This window comes from Tasmannia lanceolata, unplaced genomic scaffold (assembly GCF_043159265.1).
Source record: "Tasmannia lanceolata isolate RefF3 unplaced genomic scaffold, GAP_Taslan_0.1 ptg000044l, whole genome shotgun sequence".
Classification (NCBI taxonomy): Eukaryota; Viridiplantae; Streptophyta; class Magnoliopsida; order Canellales; family Winteraceae; genus Tasmannia; species Tasmannia lanceolata.
Window position 1 is genome coordinate 18,366,242 of NW_027518721.1, and position 16,226 is coordinate 18,382,467.

The following is a 16,226-nucleotide window of genomic DNA, read 5'->3' on the forward strand; positions in this document are numbered from 1 at the left end:
TGTAATGATATTACGGGGAATTCATAGGCAATTCTGTGCCTGACCCCATATCGTTTTTCTGTACTGGGACGCCTTGTCCCTCCTTTAATTAATAAATCCTTGTTAATTCACAAAAAAAAAACTAGTTGCTGAAGTGTCTGTTGGCACTGTTGAGGAATCTCTGGCCCTTGAAATTTCAGAATTGATGAAAGATGGCCAGTATTTATTGCTCCCACTGAGGTGGGCAGGATTGAGACCCAGCCTACAGTATTGTGGTTACATGTGGAAATGCTAGAATCCTGAGAGTATCTGCCCATCTTTCGATTTGAGGCCTTTTGGACTCTCCAAATTAGTCTCTATACCATCCTTAAGTTCCCATAACAGTAGAGTTTCACTAGTGCTTAGCTCGCCAATGTTTCAGGAGTTGAGTTTGACATCAATTTGCCGCAGTTTGGGATAAAATGGGAATACGTTTGATGGGTATAAGGAAGCAAGCACCCTCCTGCATTGAGTACTGATACCCGAATTGCTCAACACTGCCAAGGCGCCACCATATGTTCCCCACTTCGACGCCTACAAGTACGATAGTGACTGTGAGACCAAGTGTTTACAATGGATAGACGCCCTCACGGCATATCACACATATTATGGTCGGAATCACCGAGAAACTTTATGGTGGGTCAGGGAGACTATAACACATCATGCCAAGCATGTGTGGATGTGTTGGGACAACGAGCACCTTGCATTTGGTGAACTCCCATTCTGCAGGTCGGAGGATGCGCATGAACGGTTCATGAAAGAGTTCGTGCCTAAAGCCTATCGGCAAAGGCATGAGAAAGAAGCATGTCAAAAAAAGTATGAGGCTGAGAAAAGGTCTTGCATAGAGGACTTGAGGCTGATGCCATTGGAACAAAAAGCTACATAACAGAAAATGGAAGCTGCTTTTAATGTGAATAGCCGGTTACCTAGACAACAGAGCCACAGAGCTACTCCTTCCCCATGCCCACATGATGGTGATAGTAGCAAACAGGAAGAGGTAGATGTTGAACCCTTGGTTACCATTGATGAACCACTTGAAGAGTTGCCAAAGGATCCAATTACATGGGATCACATTGATACAGAGGCTTGTATTGAGGCTATTACTTCTATTGAGGAGCAGGTAGAGCTGAGCAGCTACTTGTGCCTAATTATGATACAGAGCAGACACAAAGTCAGAGTGAGATAGTGGATGGTCATGATGAGCAGGATGACTTAGCAGGGGACTACCCAATTTTTCAAAAGGCAGAGGATGAGTCAGAATTCACCTTAGCAGTGGTGACCATTCCATTTCACCATTACAGTTTATCTAAGCAAGGCAGAGACCATTAGCCTATGAGGAGGGATACATTGCAGAGGATTTCTATGACTTTCGGTACATGGACATGGGTGAGCCACCGCCTAGACTGATCTGGTTGTGGTTACCACAGCTTGGACAAGATCGAAGCGAGATCACCAATGGGCCCCATGTGAAGAGCCTCAATATGGAGAGTCATGTGTTTGACCCCGGCATCAGAGGCACTTTTCTTTGGCCGAGTAAAAGGGGGATGACATCCCTGCTTGCCCAACGACCTAGGTCTATACCCCTTCTTGCAAGAAGGAACCGAGCTTGAGGACGAGCTCTTCTCTAAGGGAGGAGTCTGACGTAGAGTGAGTCCCGGGTACCACATCTTGGACAAGATTGTCTTAGAGTGCTCTAGGATAAGATCTGTAGTGGGTTTCATGAATCTTGGGCCCCTTCTTTCCCTTGTTGCAAGCAAGTAATCCATCTGTTCTTGAAGAGACTCGGTAATCACCATTCCTAGACACGATTGGATCAAATGTATCAAGTTCCCGGTTTTCCCATCTTGTTTTAATTGAATTCTCTGTTCTTTTCTTCTATAGTGTTCACTTCCCATTGGATGCTAATGCAAATCTATATTTCCGTTGTTCCTCATCTGATGAATGTAAATAAGTATGTTGTGACTGAAACACATTCGAAATTTAGCTGAATTCAACCCATTTACAGATTATACATGGCTGAGTCTGGTGAGGTTAGTAGCTGCCAGAATGCAATCCGGCCATGGTTAGCCATGGGTCGTGTTCCACCATCAGCCAGGGCCCTCAATTGTTGAGCACAACCGTAATTAATTCCGGGTGCTAATTTGTAGGTGATTTGCATCCATCTTTTAATGGCAAAGGTTCTCCCATTGGTTTTCATAGAAAAAAAGGTCCTCTTTAATTGCCCATTGTATGTTTGAGTAAAGGCTCAAAAGGGTTTCCTAGTTGCCAATAATAGTATCACCAGTGGGTTAATGAACCTTGAAACTCTTGGAAGTTACTTGGTGGAAGTACACTCCAACACCTTACACAAGCTTTGTTTTTTAGACTTTATGTAGCTTGGCACATTAATGAGCTTGTAAAGGGGAGAACTACATCCAATTGACCATTAGAGTGGAGATTCAACCATTCACGGTGAAGATGCTCAAGAAAATGCTCATGTGATTATTCCTCTACTAACGATACTCATTCAGTGTCAAATATAAGATGAGGGGCCCAGGGGGACAATTCCCATTGTCGCATTTTGAACACCAGAGAGCTACTGTCTGTTAGATCATGGGACTACCCTCCAACCAAGCATCTTATGGATGGCCCCTATGCTGATTTTTTCTCCAAATTATACCCAAAATTTTCCTTCTGTTCATTTTTCCCAGCACAACATCCTTGGCTATCAAGTGGCTGATCATTGGACCCGTTACTCATTTGGTCTTCGCATGTCATTCTCGCTCCCGAGAAAATTCGTAAGCTGTCCAGAATTCCACAGTACTAGATTCTGCATCCAAGGTTTACTTCAGCCTTGCCGCATCTACGTCACTATCCCTCATAGGCGGAGTCCATATGAGAGTTCATCAGAGGTAATGTCCTTAACGCAACGGAAGCTTTATGGAGGGAAGGCGAAGATCACCATCTTCAACTTGTAGAAAATAACTCGTGAATCCATAAGGAAGAATAAGATAAAATTGAAACTGAATTATTATTCAATAAAAGATAACCCTTGATACACTACATGACCACATACTTGTAGATTTTTAATCCTCTCCTATTCAAACTAATATTCTGCTAATTTTATTTTTTTTGAATGGTAAAATTTCATTAAAGAAGAGGGAACCGAGAGAGTCCCCAGGATACAAAGAAGAAAGATACAATGAGCCCTACAACTTAGGGCGGAAGAAAATAAAAAAATACAATGCTCCCTTCTGAAACCCCCTCTTTAGCCAATCTATCAGCCTCCCCATTGGTAGACAGCCTAACATGGGAGAAAGATATCGATGCCGACCCTAATCGATCCTGAATCTCATCAAAGAATGCTGCAAATCTCCAAGGGCCCCCCGAGGGCTGGGTTGTAAGCCATCGAATAACATTAAGAGAATCTCCTTCAATGACTACTTTGTTCAAATCTACATTCTGAAGTGATTTAATACCTTGATGAATTGCTAGAACTTCCGCCTCATTAGAATCTTCCACCCCAATTGGACCGCTAAAAGCCCAAATGACACTCCCTTCAGCATCCCTAAGCAAGCCCCCAATCCCAAAAGGACCGAGGTTAACCATATTAGAACCATCAAAGTTTAATTTAAGATAACTGGGAGCCGGAGGAGACCATGATTGGACAATCTTGGGCTTGATGCTTGAGCTGGAACAAATTTCATGCCACCCATGCCATAACTCAAATGCCGATACAAACCTAAAGCAATCAAGGGTTCTTACGCAAGATATAGTTAATGCAATCACCTTATTGAAGAGGAATTGGGGTCCCTTCGAGAAACCCTTGAATATCCTTGCATTACGTTCCTTCCAAAGTACCTAGATAGTGGCTAGAAAGGATACCTTCCACAAAATTTTGCCTTTATTTTTCTATGCAGCCCCTGCCCAACTTTCTAACAGCTCCATAAACTTCTCCAGGAAAACCCAATAGATCCCAAAATTGAGTAGAAGACGACCCCAAACCTCTTGCCATTTTGAAATGGACAAGGAGACGATCCATGTATTCACTAGATTCAATGCACAAAGCACAATAATAAATGATCCACATATTTCTTTCTCTAAGAAAGTTAGTAGTCTGAATCCTCTTGAGACAAGCAGCCCAACCAAAAATACGGACCCTTGGAAGAGCCGTGATGTTCCACACCAAAGCTACTTTGGAGGAATCAGGGCAAAAGGTAGAAGTTTATGGTAGAATGGCTTAATCGAGAATTTCCCATCTGAGTTCTAGACCCAAATCCGTTTATCTTCCCCTTCTGACATAATATAGCAATGCTCCAATATCAGCATAAGTGAGCCCTACCGAGTCAATCTCCCAATCAACCATCGCCTACTTAGACGAAGCCAAGGCAAACAACTGAAGAAAAGCATCTTTCAACGGTAAATCGTTACACCACTTATCCTACCAGAAACGTACTTTATTGCCTTTATATGCCTTGAATCTGATCCCTTCTAAAAATTTCACTTTGAAGCATGTGATATCCTTCCATAGTGTCTTCTCCAACCTCCTCAAGTTGTCCTCTGACTCTCAGTGACCTCTTTTCTCCCCATACTTTGCTTTAATGACTTTAGCCCACAATTGTGCCCCTTCCTCTCCGAATCTCCATAGCCACTTTCTTAGAAGAGCCTGATTAGTTTCCTTGATTCTTCTAATGCCAAGTTCCCCGCCTTAATAGGTTTGCAAACATCTTCTCAACTAACCAGAGCAATCCCTTTCTTATCTTTAGAATCGCCCCAAAGGAACCGCCTTTGTATCTTTTCAATTCTGAGAATAACACTCATAGGACACTTAAACACAAACAACTGATAGAGAGGGATATTAGCCAAGACAGCCTTAATCAATGTAAGTCTACCCCCTTTAGATATCAAATTCCTTTGCCATGTTTCCAACCTCTTCTCCACTCTGTCAACAGTGGCTTCCCAACTTTGTTTCCTTGGAGGCCCTACACCCATAGGAAAACTTACATATGTGGAGGGTGGTAAGGTATCCATTGAGCAACCCATGACTCATGCCAGATCCTTAACCTTCTCTTCTTGCAGATTAATACCATAGAGTTTTGATTTGTGAAAGTTTGTTCTTTGTCCTATAATCATTTCATAGCACCTCATGATAGCTTTCAAATTTATCACTTGAAGGAGATCTGGGGAACATAATAGTAAAGTATCATCTGCAAACTGAAGGTGGGTGACCTCCACCCAACCTACACCAATCTCAAAGCCCTTGAAAAGGCTTACTTCCTTCCCTCTATTTAAAAGTCTACTCAGTGTTTCAACGACTATAGTAAAGAGAAAAGGGGAGAGAGGATCACCTGGTCTCAAACATCGAGAAGACTTGAAGAAGCCTTTAGGTGAACCATTAATAATCACTGAGAACCATGCCGAGGAGATGCAATTACGAATCCAAATTCTCCACTTCTCATCAAACCCCATACGGCTGAGCAAGTAGTCAACGCACTCCCATTCTACTCTGTCATATGCTTTTTCTATATCTAACTTGCACACCATCCCTTCCCTACCCATCTTAGAGTGATAGTTGATTGACTCATTTGCAATAAGAGAGAAATCCACTATTTGCCTCTTGTGTATGAATGTGCATTGATTCGGGGAAACGATCTTAGGTAACACCTTTTTAATCCCCTCCCCCAAAACCTTAGCTAACACCTTATACAAACATCCCACCAAGCTGATAGGTCTGAGGCCAACAACATTAGATGCCCCCTTCACCTTTGGAACCAATGTGATGAAAGTAGCCCTGGTCCCTTTATCCAACTCCAGCCGACGGTAGAATTCTGCAAAAAATCTTAATACGTCATCTTTCACATACCCCCAGACATGCTTGGAAAAATGCCAATAGAAACCATCTGGGCGAGGAGCTTTATCTCTCGCTAACGAGAACACCCCTTTCTCAATTTCGTCTTCTAAGAAAGGACATTCCAAGGAGCGCCTGTCTAGGTCAGACAATTCATCAAATGGCAACCCTTCGGGAATCGGGCGCAAGAATCTTTCGGAAGAATACAATCCCTGGTAAAAGTCAATTATCTCTTTAGAAATCCTCTCCTTGTTGTCGACCATCTCTTCATTCACTTGTAGAGATTTTATGCGATTACCCCTCCTACGAATACTTGCCATGGCATGAAAGTACGTTGTATTCTTATCTCCTTCTTTCAACCATTTAACTCTCAATTTTTGTATCCACGAGATCTCCTCTTGTAGGATCACCCGATTATGCTTTTCCTTCAAGTGACCCACTTCTACAATATCCATGGGGGATGCCACCCCTTCCTCCTTGTTTACTAGACATTTAATACGTTCAACCAACCATTCCTTTCTAGCTGTAGATGCCATCTCCCTTTCCCTCTTCCATTTTCTAAGTTTCTTCTTCACATATCTGAGCTTAGCTCCAATCACTACGTCCGTCGGGCCATCTACACTGTGTTCCACCCACCAAGCACCCAGCTTTTCATCCATTTTTGGGATCTCCAACCATGCTAGGCTGAACCTGAACTGAATAGGTCCCCATGACTCCATCCTAGGATCCAACTGTATAGGGCAATGATCAATGACAGAATGAGGGAGCTCTACTAGGCAAACATCTGCAACCCCTTCATGCATCTAGGGCAAATAAAAAATCTGTCTGGTCTACTACAGCTTTCATTTCTAGTCCATGTATACTTGGCCATAAGGAGTGGCAAATCGATGAGCTCATATGACACAATAAAATCCGAGAAAGCGTCCATATTCTGACTGAAATGGTAGCACCCCAATCTCTCCTCTACACTTTTGACCTTGTTAAGATCACCTCCAATATCCTAACTAATATCCTGCTCATAATACAACTCCTAATGGAAATAGGATTTTCTGAGTAAACTCTAACTTCTTAAAAAAGAAGACTCCCAAACAAGAAATCCTAACTAATCAGGATTTTGTCCTACATCAGATCCCCACGCCTCCCAACTTGAATGAAACTCGTACTTGAGTTCAACTCTGGTCATTCCTCCATGAAGGCTTCTGATGCCAACGTGGCAATACAGATCGGATTAGTCACCATCGATGTGTGTCTCGCTCCGGCTTCGAATTGAAATGATTTCCAATAAATCAAGTATTTCTACCAGGAAATTACTCTACCTAGTTCCCTGTCTTGCAACTGTCATGTTAACGCGGTATGAAGGGCGGAGTCACTGATGTGAGGCAGATCTCCGTCTGACTCCTGCTCATAAATAAAGAATTTATTTATTTAGTTCTCAAAAGGATTGTTCCATACCCTAGTGCAATTCTAGTTCGCCATACAATTGTCATGTCAACTCTTCTACCTAACATTCTAGTTCGTTGCTTTTTACTTGAAGACCTTCTGTGGGCAAGTCTCTATACTCACACGAACATCGTCGAGTGCTTCGGGCTCTTCAAGCATGTTGGATTACGTTTGTAGCAAACTTGATGCGGACGTGATTTTCGGACTCTCTTATGAGTTATGACGAAAAACTCCAAATCGTAATGGGGAAGTGACACATTGTAATACCCAGTTACTATTCACTCACTATTCACGGTTACTATTCACTTTCACTATTTACAGATTTACTATTCACAGCGGGTCCCACCACCAACAGGACCCACCATCAACGGGGCCCACTATCAATGGGACCCACCACTAGGGGGGCCCTCCAACAGGGCTTGCCACTTTAAATTCCTCAACTACTTTAAATAATTTTTCAACCACTTTCCAACCACACTCATAATTTCTCATCCACCTTTAATTAAATCATAAATCAAGCTCATAAATCCTCATCCACTCATAATCTCTCCTTCTCCACTTATAGATAGGGAGAAGGAGAGAGTGAAAGAGAGAGAGAGAGAGTGAGAGAGAGAAAGGGAAAAAAACTGAGGAAGAAGAACGAGAGGCTACTGATCTACGCCGTCTCCACGTCAAGGCATCCGCAAATCAAACTACGAAAGAGATAGAAGACGTTACATATTTCCAAATTCCATTTTAACACTCTTTTTCATGAATTTTGAACTTCTTCCTAAAGAATTTTTAAATCAGAGTTTTTGAGGTCCCTTGTGTCAAAAAAAAAAAAAACAGAGGCCTTACAGTCCGAATTAGGTCTCATTGTCTTCTGTAAAATTGAAGATCACTGAATCTGTGATCTAATGGAACTAGTTTAATAATTTTTGGTTTTCGAATGAATTCTTTACAAATTTCCTACAACATGTCTAGTCTGTCGAGAAATCAAATTCTGAATCCGGTTTAACCACAAAAACGAACATCTTCTAATCTGTTACAGGTCTGGATATCTTCTGTAAAATTGAAGATCGCCGAGTTTGTGATCTAATGGCACTGGCTTTATAATTTTTGGATTTCGGATGAATTATCTACAAATAATTTCATACAGTGTGTCTAGCCCTTTTAGAAACTGGATTTTGGGTTCTGTTATATCCCAAAATGGACCAGGTCTGTTCATTATCCTTGAATCCCTCAATGAGACTGAAATTTACAAATAAATTCCTACAGCATATCTTGTCTGTCCAGAAATCAAATTTTGGATCCGATTAAATCACAAAAATGGACATCTTCTAATCTGTTACAGGTCTCGATGTTTTTTGTAAAATTAAAGATCGCCGAGTGTGTGATCTAATGGCACTGGTTTTATTATTTATTGATTTCGGATGAATTATCTATAAATAATTTTATACAGTGTCTAGTCTCTCTAGAAACTGAATTTTTGGTTCTGTTATATCCCAAAATGAATCAGGTCTGTTCATTATCCTTGAGTCCCTCAATGGGACTGAAAATTTCTGAGTGGTGGGTTCGAAAATGGTCCTTTTTGAGGAGTCTAAAGACAAGGATCCTAAGACTAGTATAAATTAGTCTAAGTTAATAATCCTAAAGTTCAGACAAAAAGGCACAATTCAGTCCCATTGAGGGACTCAAGGATAATGAACATACCTGATCCATTTTGGGATATAACAGAACCCAAAATCCAGTTTCTAGAAGGGCTAGACACACTGTATGAAATTATTTGTAGATAATTCATCCGAAATCCAAAAATTATAAAGCTAGTGCCATTAGATCACAGACTCGGTGATCTTCAATTTTACACAAGACATCGAGACCTATAACAGATTAGAAAATGTTCGTTTTTGTGATTTTACCGGATTCGGAATTTGATTTCTGGACAGACCAGACATGCTGCAGGAATTTATTTGTAAAGAATTCATCCGAAATCCACAAATTATAAAACCAATGCCATTAGATCACAGACTCAGCGATCTTCAAGTTTACAAAAGACATCAAAACCTAATTCGAACTTTAAGGCCTCCGTTTTTTTTTTTACACAAATGGACCTCAAAAACCCTGATTTAAGAATTCTTTAGGAAGAAGTTCAACATTCATGAAAAACGATGTTAAAATAGAATTTGAAAATAAGGAACGTCTTCTACCTCTTTCGTAGATTGATTTGCGGATGCCTTTATGTGGAGACGGCATAGATCAGCAGCCTCTCCTTCTTCTTCCTCACTCTTTTTCCCTCCCTCTCTCTCTTTCTCTCTCTCTCTCTCTCTTTCACTATCTCCTTCTCCCTATTTATAGGTGGAGAAGGAGAGATTATGAGGTGGAGAATGAGAGATTATGAGTAGATAAGAATTTATGAGTGTGGTTGAGGATTTAATTAAAGGTCGATGAAAAATTATGAGTGTGGTTGGAAAGTGGTTGAAAATTAGTGAAAGTAGTTGAGGAATTTAAAGTGGCGGACCCCGTTGGTGGGTCCCGCTGATAGTGGGGCCTGTTGGTCGGTCCCGCTGGTGGTGGGTCCCGCGAGTGGTGGGACCCGCTGCGAATAGTAAATCTGTAAATAGTGAAAGCGAATAGTGAAAGTGAATACTAATCGGGTATTACACATACCCCTTGTATTTTTATTCTGGCGTAGTACTCGCGCCATGCCTTTTGGGGGATATGATAGGTAGCTTTCCTTCTAGCATGATCCTTGGACTTTTGAGCTCTCTCCCCATGTTTCAGTCTAGCCTAGAGCTTCAAACACCCTTAATAAGTTACGGGTGCAAATTCTTTTAAAAAAGGATCGTGTACCTCTTCCCAATGGTGTAACGGTGGTTGTCACAATCAGTATCACTACCATTCTATTATTATCAACATGAATTTGGCAAGAAATCATATAATCTGTCTAGCATAGTAAATCATCTCTATGTGGCTCAGACAGTATAGCTCTTGACATTCTTCAATAGCATTGATCCACTCCAAACACTTAGCTTCGCAATTGCCATATCCAAAGAAGGAAGGGACGAAAGGTAGATCCATGAGATTTTAAAGGTAAGGTGATTTTATTAGTTTAGGAAAAGGAAAAGGGATCTGTAAAAGTTGAAAAAGGCTGTTGAAATTGTTGAAAAGCAAGGGGGTGAAACTGATGTAAATCTTTGTTGAAGGGAAGATGGTTGGGCTAGGGACAGGTAGAGTGAATTATTGATGGCTAAATTTAGAACAAAGGTTGCAGGAATGTAGAATTTTGGTTTATGGGAATAAGAGGTTCTCTGGTTCATTAAAGAAATCTAGAAAGAATGGTATTTGTTGATTGGTTTCTAGAAAGAAACAAGAAATATAGTGGTAAGGATAAATCGGTTGAAGAATTGGTTGGGTGATGAGATTGATTTCAAGAATCTGTTAGGGAGTGGTGGAGGTTTTGGAAGTCTTTGGGCTGAAAGTTAGGGGCTCTCGGGGGCTGAAACCAAAAGATGGGTGGTGGTGTGTGTTTTTTTCAGGTAGAATATAAGAATGGTTGGACATGGTAGCAACAGCAAGGGAAGGGTATTGTGCTAAGCCAGGAAGATTAAAGAGGGGCTAGTTTGAGGGAAGTCGCGGTGGAAGACGCAAAATTAAGAGGAATCGACGATTTTCGGGTGGAGGAAAACCATGAAAACCGGTTTATGGAGATGCCTATTATGGCTAAAAAAAACTAGGAAAACTGGTTTTCTGGTTGGTGGAGTTGACGACAGGAACAAACCTGCTCTGATACCACTTTGACGAAGAAGAAACTTGGAGGGCAGGACGTCACCGTCTCAACCTTTATTGTTTTCCTTGAATCCACAATGGAAGAAAGCACTAAAGAAAATCGAAACTTAATTCTACATACGATCATTATACATAGACTCTTAACCTCTTCATCTCAAACCCCTTTTCCTAGAAGCATTCAAATTCCTCTTTTAATCTAACTAGGTTTCTTATCTTACAAGAACTCATACTTAGTTTAGGACTTGACTTACTAAAAAAAACAGAAGGAAGGAACAGAGAAACAGCCTACATCAGTAGCCAAACGATCCCAAGCTTCCTTTGCCAAATCGAGCTCTCTTATGTAAGAAAGCATACTCGAACCACATGAAATTTGAATAGCCCGTAGAGGCGCCTTTGCCATTATTTTTCTTCCATGAATTGAATCTCTGTTGATTTCATATCAGTTTAACTTCAGGACCGTCAGTGAAGTCCCAAAATCTTTGATCTAGAAGACAGCTTTCGAGCCATACTTTCCAAGTCCCATATTTCTTCTCTGTAAGAACTCCTAGAACAATTGCATTGGATGTAGAAATTGACTGACAGGACAGGAATTACTGTGTGAGTATCAAATTATCTGCCTTCTTCCCTTTTGTTTCAATATCAGAGCCAACATGGCTTTGATACCATATCACAAATGAATAACACAGAAACATTAACAAATATAGCAAGAACAAAAAGGAATATAGGCAAGATACCTCTCAAGATGATTTCTACGAAATCAACATTTTTCCAGACATGGCTGATACACTAACAACAGAATTTATAAATTTTGAATTAAAGCATGATTTCCTATCACTGCTACTCTACTAACATATAAAGAACTGGTTTCCTAGAATTGCTCAACTAATGACATTATTTCAACTACTTACATGATGTAGTATTCCTGAAATCTTTCAGCAGATATTCCTATCACTTATTAAAGAGAACCAAAAATAGTGGTTTGTGTGTTCATTGTAGAATATTAAAGACTAATATATCTAAAGGAAGCAAAAAGAAAACAAAAACTAGCCAGACATGATAGATGGCTCTTCTCCAAGTAGAAGTGACCTTAGGATGGTGTCGCTCCAACCGTCGGCGAACACGAACAAGTGGCCGCCATCGGGAACTTCATGATACTTGATCCAAGGAAGCTTTTTCGAAACATATCGCTGTAGCTCAAAGGGGACGAGCCCATCTTCGTAACCTTGCCAAAGGTGAACAGAACCCTCATTGTTAGGGAATGGATTCTTTAGATCCATCGGATCAAATTCCCAAGTCCCGAAACCAACCATTGTATCCCGATAGGTGGATTCATATTCTCCTTGTTGCAGTCCCTTGTCCTGGAATCAACAGAAACATGTTAGACGTCACATATCCGGATTAGACATTTTCAAGATTGTAAAATTCAGGGTTTAGCTTATAAAATTCAGGTTATAGCTTGTAAAATCCAGGATTTTACAATCCTTGAATATAAAATCCATGTATCCAAATGGGTTTGAATCTTTTAGCGAGAAGAGCAATTGTACCTCGCCAAGAGAGCCGTTTGACATCATCATGCCGAAAATTTTTTTGTCTCCTTCACTAAAAGTTTGAGAGTTTCCACCCATAAAGCCTAATGAGCGAAGCCATTTCTGATTCATATAACAATTAAACAAAAAAGGTGCGTAGTGAGCGATCCGAAGCCTCCATGGATCGTGAACCTGCCGCCGATACGCATCTGTACACAGTTTGGTTGGAAAAGAAGGCCACCAGTAATTAATCACTGGAACTATTAGTGCTGCACCGGCTAACCTGCAAGAACTTGAAGTTTCATTAACTTAAACTTATACAACATTGAAGAGACAGAAAAATTTCTTTTGAAATATAATTAATTCAAATTCAACTTTTCCCAATACAAAGTTCAAATTCGGGAATAATTACTAAAGACAATTATCAAGAAGATTTGGAAAACAACCAATTAGTCTACAAGATTTAGCTGTGGGAGTTGGTGTTATTTAATCATGGGCAGTGATAAATTCACCCCTTCATTGATGAATTCACCCCGTATTTTTCAAAATGGACTGTACAGCCCGCACCATAGGATGATCCAAATCGCCAATTTGATGGTTTGTGTCCCAGACCCCATCAAATGGGCGGTTTGGATCATCCTATGGTGTGGGGTGTACAGTCCATTTTGAAAAATTCGGGGTGAATTCATCATAGAAGGGGGTGAATTTGTCACCGCCCTTAATCATTTATATTTCAACATCCCCACTCAAGTGTGGCTCCTCTTTTTAGTTAGCCGTACACATGGATTTTTTATATCAAGGAGTTGGGTTTTGAACTAGTGAGAAAACAATCAAAATGTATAAAGATAGCAAGATATCAACTTAATCATGAAAGTGACAAGGATAGAAATCCCACTTACTAAATCTAGTTTAGTTGTTAATCTATCCAAACTGCCTAATTTACCAGACACCCAATCCAACAATCAGATATGAATGAATCTGATATTTTCTTGTTACCATGTGAAACAACCAATTGCCCCAGAAGCTTAAGCTGTTAGAGTTAGTGTTATTTAATCATTTACACTTCAAAAGAAGAGAAAAAGAAAGATCATGCCTGTGTGGAAAATATTTGAGGCAACCCCAAACAGAACAACCTCCCATAGAGACTCCAACCACATAAAACTTTGATCCAATCTCCATATAATCCGCGAGTTCTTGAATGTCCAAAGCATCACTCTGGACCGATCGCTTCGGATTCGGATCGCTCTCCCCATACCCAGCTCTATCCAATGACAAGAAATAAATCCCCAATTCCTCTACCAGCCCCTACAAGTACCCACCAAAAAAAAAAAATCAAAGTTAATTCAAATGAAAACACAACAAAATAAATCAAAATATTTTGTTTTTTCAAAATGGGGTTTGTTAGTACTTGAGATGTAGGTAGTCTGAAGTCTTTGGATCTGCCAAATGGATGAACTAGGACGATTTTGTAATTAGCCTTTTCTTTGGGAACCCCAGTTTCTTTATAGGCAAGATATCTTCCATCTCTGAGTTTGATTCTAGGGGAAGTAACAGGAGGACCATTTGGAGAGCCACAAATCTTTGTAACTGGAGCTTTGATAGCCTTATAAGTCCATCTCAAAGATGCCCCCATCAGGACTAATGATGCTATTTGTGCAAACATTCCTGAAGATGTATGAATTTTACTGCATCTAAACAAACACATTCTTAAAAGAAAAGAAAAAAGAATATATAAACATACCTTCAAGCTTAGTTTGATTATATGAGGAAGGTCTTCCTGATGTTTGTGAGGGATTGCAATTGCATTTTGTTCTCTGACTCCTTTTTATATGGATTCTACCCACAATACAACAAAGAAAGCCTCTAGATGGCTTTAAAAAAGAGGAGAGAGCAGTTTAGGGAGCTTCCTAACAACCCAACTTGTCACTTGTCATTGATCACCATTTTTAATGATAAGAATGCCCTTATTTTTTTTATAGAATGTCAAGTGTATCCCTAAATTGAAGGCAGAAAATTGCAAATATATCCCTACTTTCGGGGCCACACTCGAAAAATGTAATGATTAAATCCTTAATCACTACATTTGTCCTGGTCTGTCGCATGTCAGACGAGCCACCTTGTGAATGAAGACCAAATCCCAAATCTTAATTATACTGATTGGCAATCACTATTAATGGATTGACGAGCCACCTCGTGAATGAAGACCAAATCCCAAATCGTAATTATACTGATTGGCAATCACTATTAATGGATTGTGAAGCAGCAAATTGAGTTAGGAATTAGAGTTTAAGGGTTACAATTCTCAACTCCAATGGTATTTTAAAGGAATTCATCCCGCATTTTTTAAAATGGACTTATAGCCCACACCATAGGATGATCCAAACCGCCCATTTGATGGTCACAACGTAAATAGGTTGGACCCCAAAAGTCATTTCCATAGGATGATTCTAACCCTCCGATCTAAAGACACATTATGGAAACTTCTATAGATCGGACGGTTGGGATCATCCTAGGGAAATGATTTTTGGGGCACAACCTATGTACATTGAGCTTTGCATATATTTTATTTGGGATTTGCTAGACAAGAAAGCCATTATGGGGCTAACTTTGCAATGTAAGAACAGTCACATATGTCAGATTTTTTTTTTTGAAAAGGGCAACAGAATATATATATATATGTAAAAACAGAACCGATGTGGTCCTGAAGGAACAAAGATAATACAAATATGTCACATATGTCAGATTTTGTCTTATCTATGTAATTAATCTGATGTGTCTATTCTCTCTTTGCAAAAGTCAGCTGTGAAATAGCTTTCAGCGTAGTTTCTTAGCAAATCCCTTTTTATATTTCTCATTCTCCACATTAACTTCCAATCTTCCATCCATTATTCGTACTTTGAAAAAAAAAAAAAAAAGCCGTCAAAGTCTCATTTTTTAACTAAATTACATAGAGGAAGTCTAAACTGAAGGGAGCCCTTGCGAAAAAGAGGTGAGAGGGCTCTCTTATTGGCTACATCACCATCATGTTTGACTTTTCAACGCATGATGGTGATGTGCATTAATAAAGTGAAGGGAGCCCTTGCCAAAAAGAGATAAAAGGGCTCCCTCATGGGCTTCACATCACCATCATGCAGTCAAACGTGATGGTGATGATGTGCAGCCAATGGGGGAGCTCTGTCACCTCTTCCCTTCAGTCTAGAATTCCTCAATTAAATATTTCTTTCAAAAGAGTCGGCTGAAGAAAAAACAAGAAATGAAAGCGAAGGTATAAATGTATAATGGTGTCGGTAGGTGGAAAAAAAGCTATCAGACACATGGCCCAATCCGCATAACGAAAAGAAACTTGCCAAGACAATGAGCAAAAAACAAAAGAGGGAGACAAAATAGAAACAGCCTTTGATTAGACTATATATATGTTACTGTGTGAAGGGATGAAATCAACCGTTCATTATGGTGGGGCCAAGAAACATTGGTCAGAAACAAAATCCTACTCGTCTGATTAGTTTAAACGGGTTTTAAAAGCCCAAGTAGTGGATAGTTTATAGTCAAAAGAAGTTGAGAAAATAGGTATGAGGTATGAGTTTGATACAATGCTACTTTGACCTCTTTCTCATGGATTTCTTTTTCCCAATAGTTCTTTCTAGATGCTG

At 40.0% G+C, this 16,226-nt stretch overlaps 1 long non-coding RNA gene across 1 annotated transcript; it reads right to left on the reverse strand.

The window, feature by feature from the left end:
* Positions 1-530: 530 nt before the first annotated feature.
* Positions 531-2,851, reverse strand: LOC143863857 (uncharacterized). The gene is made up of 3 exons (XR_013241017.1): positions 945-2,851; positions 719-795; positions 531-552 (listed from the first exon to the last, which is right to left on the reverse strand). It is a non-coding gene; the product is annotated as an uncharacterized LOC143863857 (long non-coding RNA).
* Between the last annotated feature and the right edge of the window lie 13,375 nt (positions 2,852-16,226).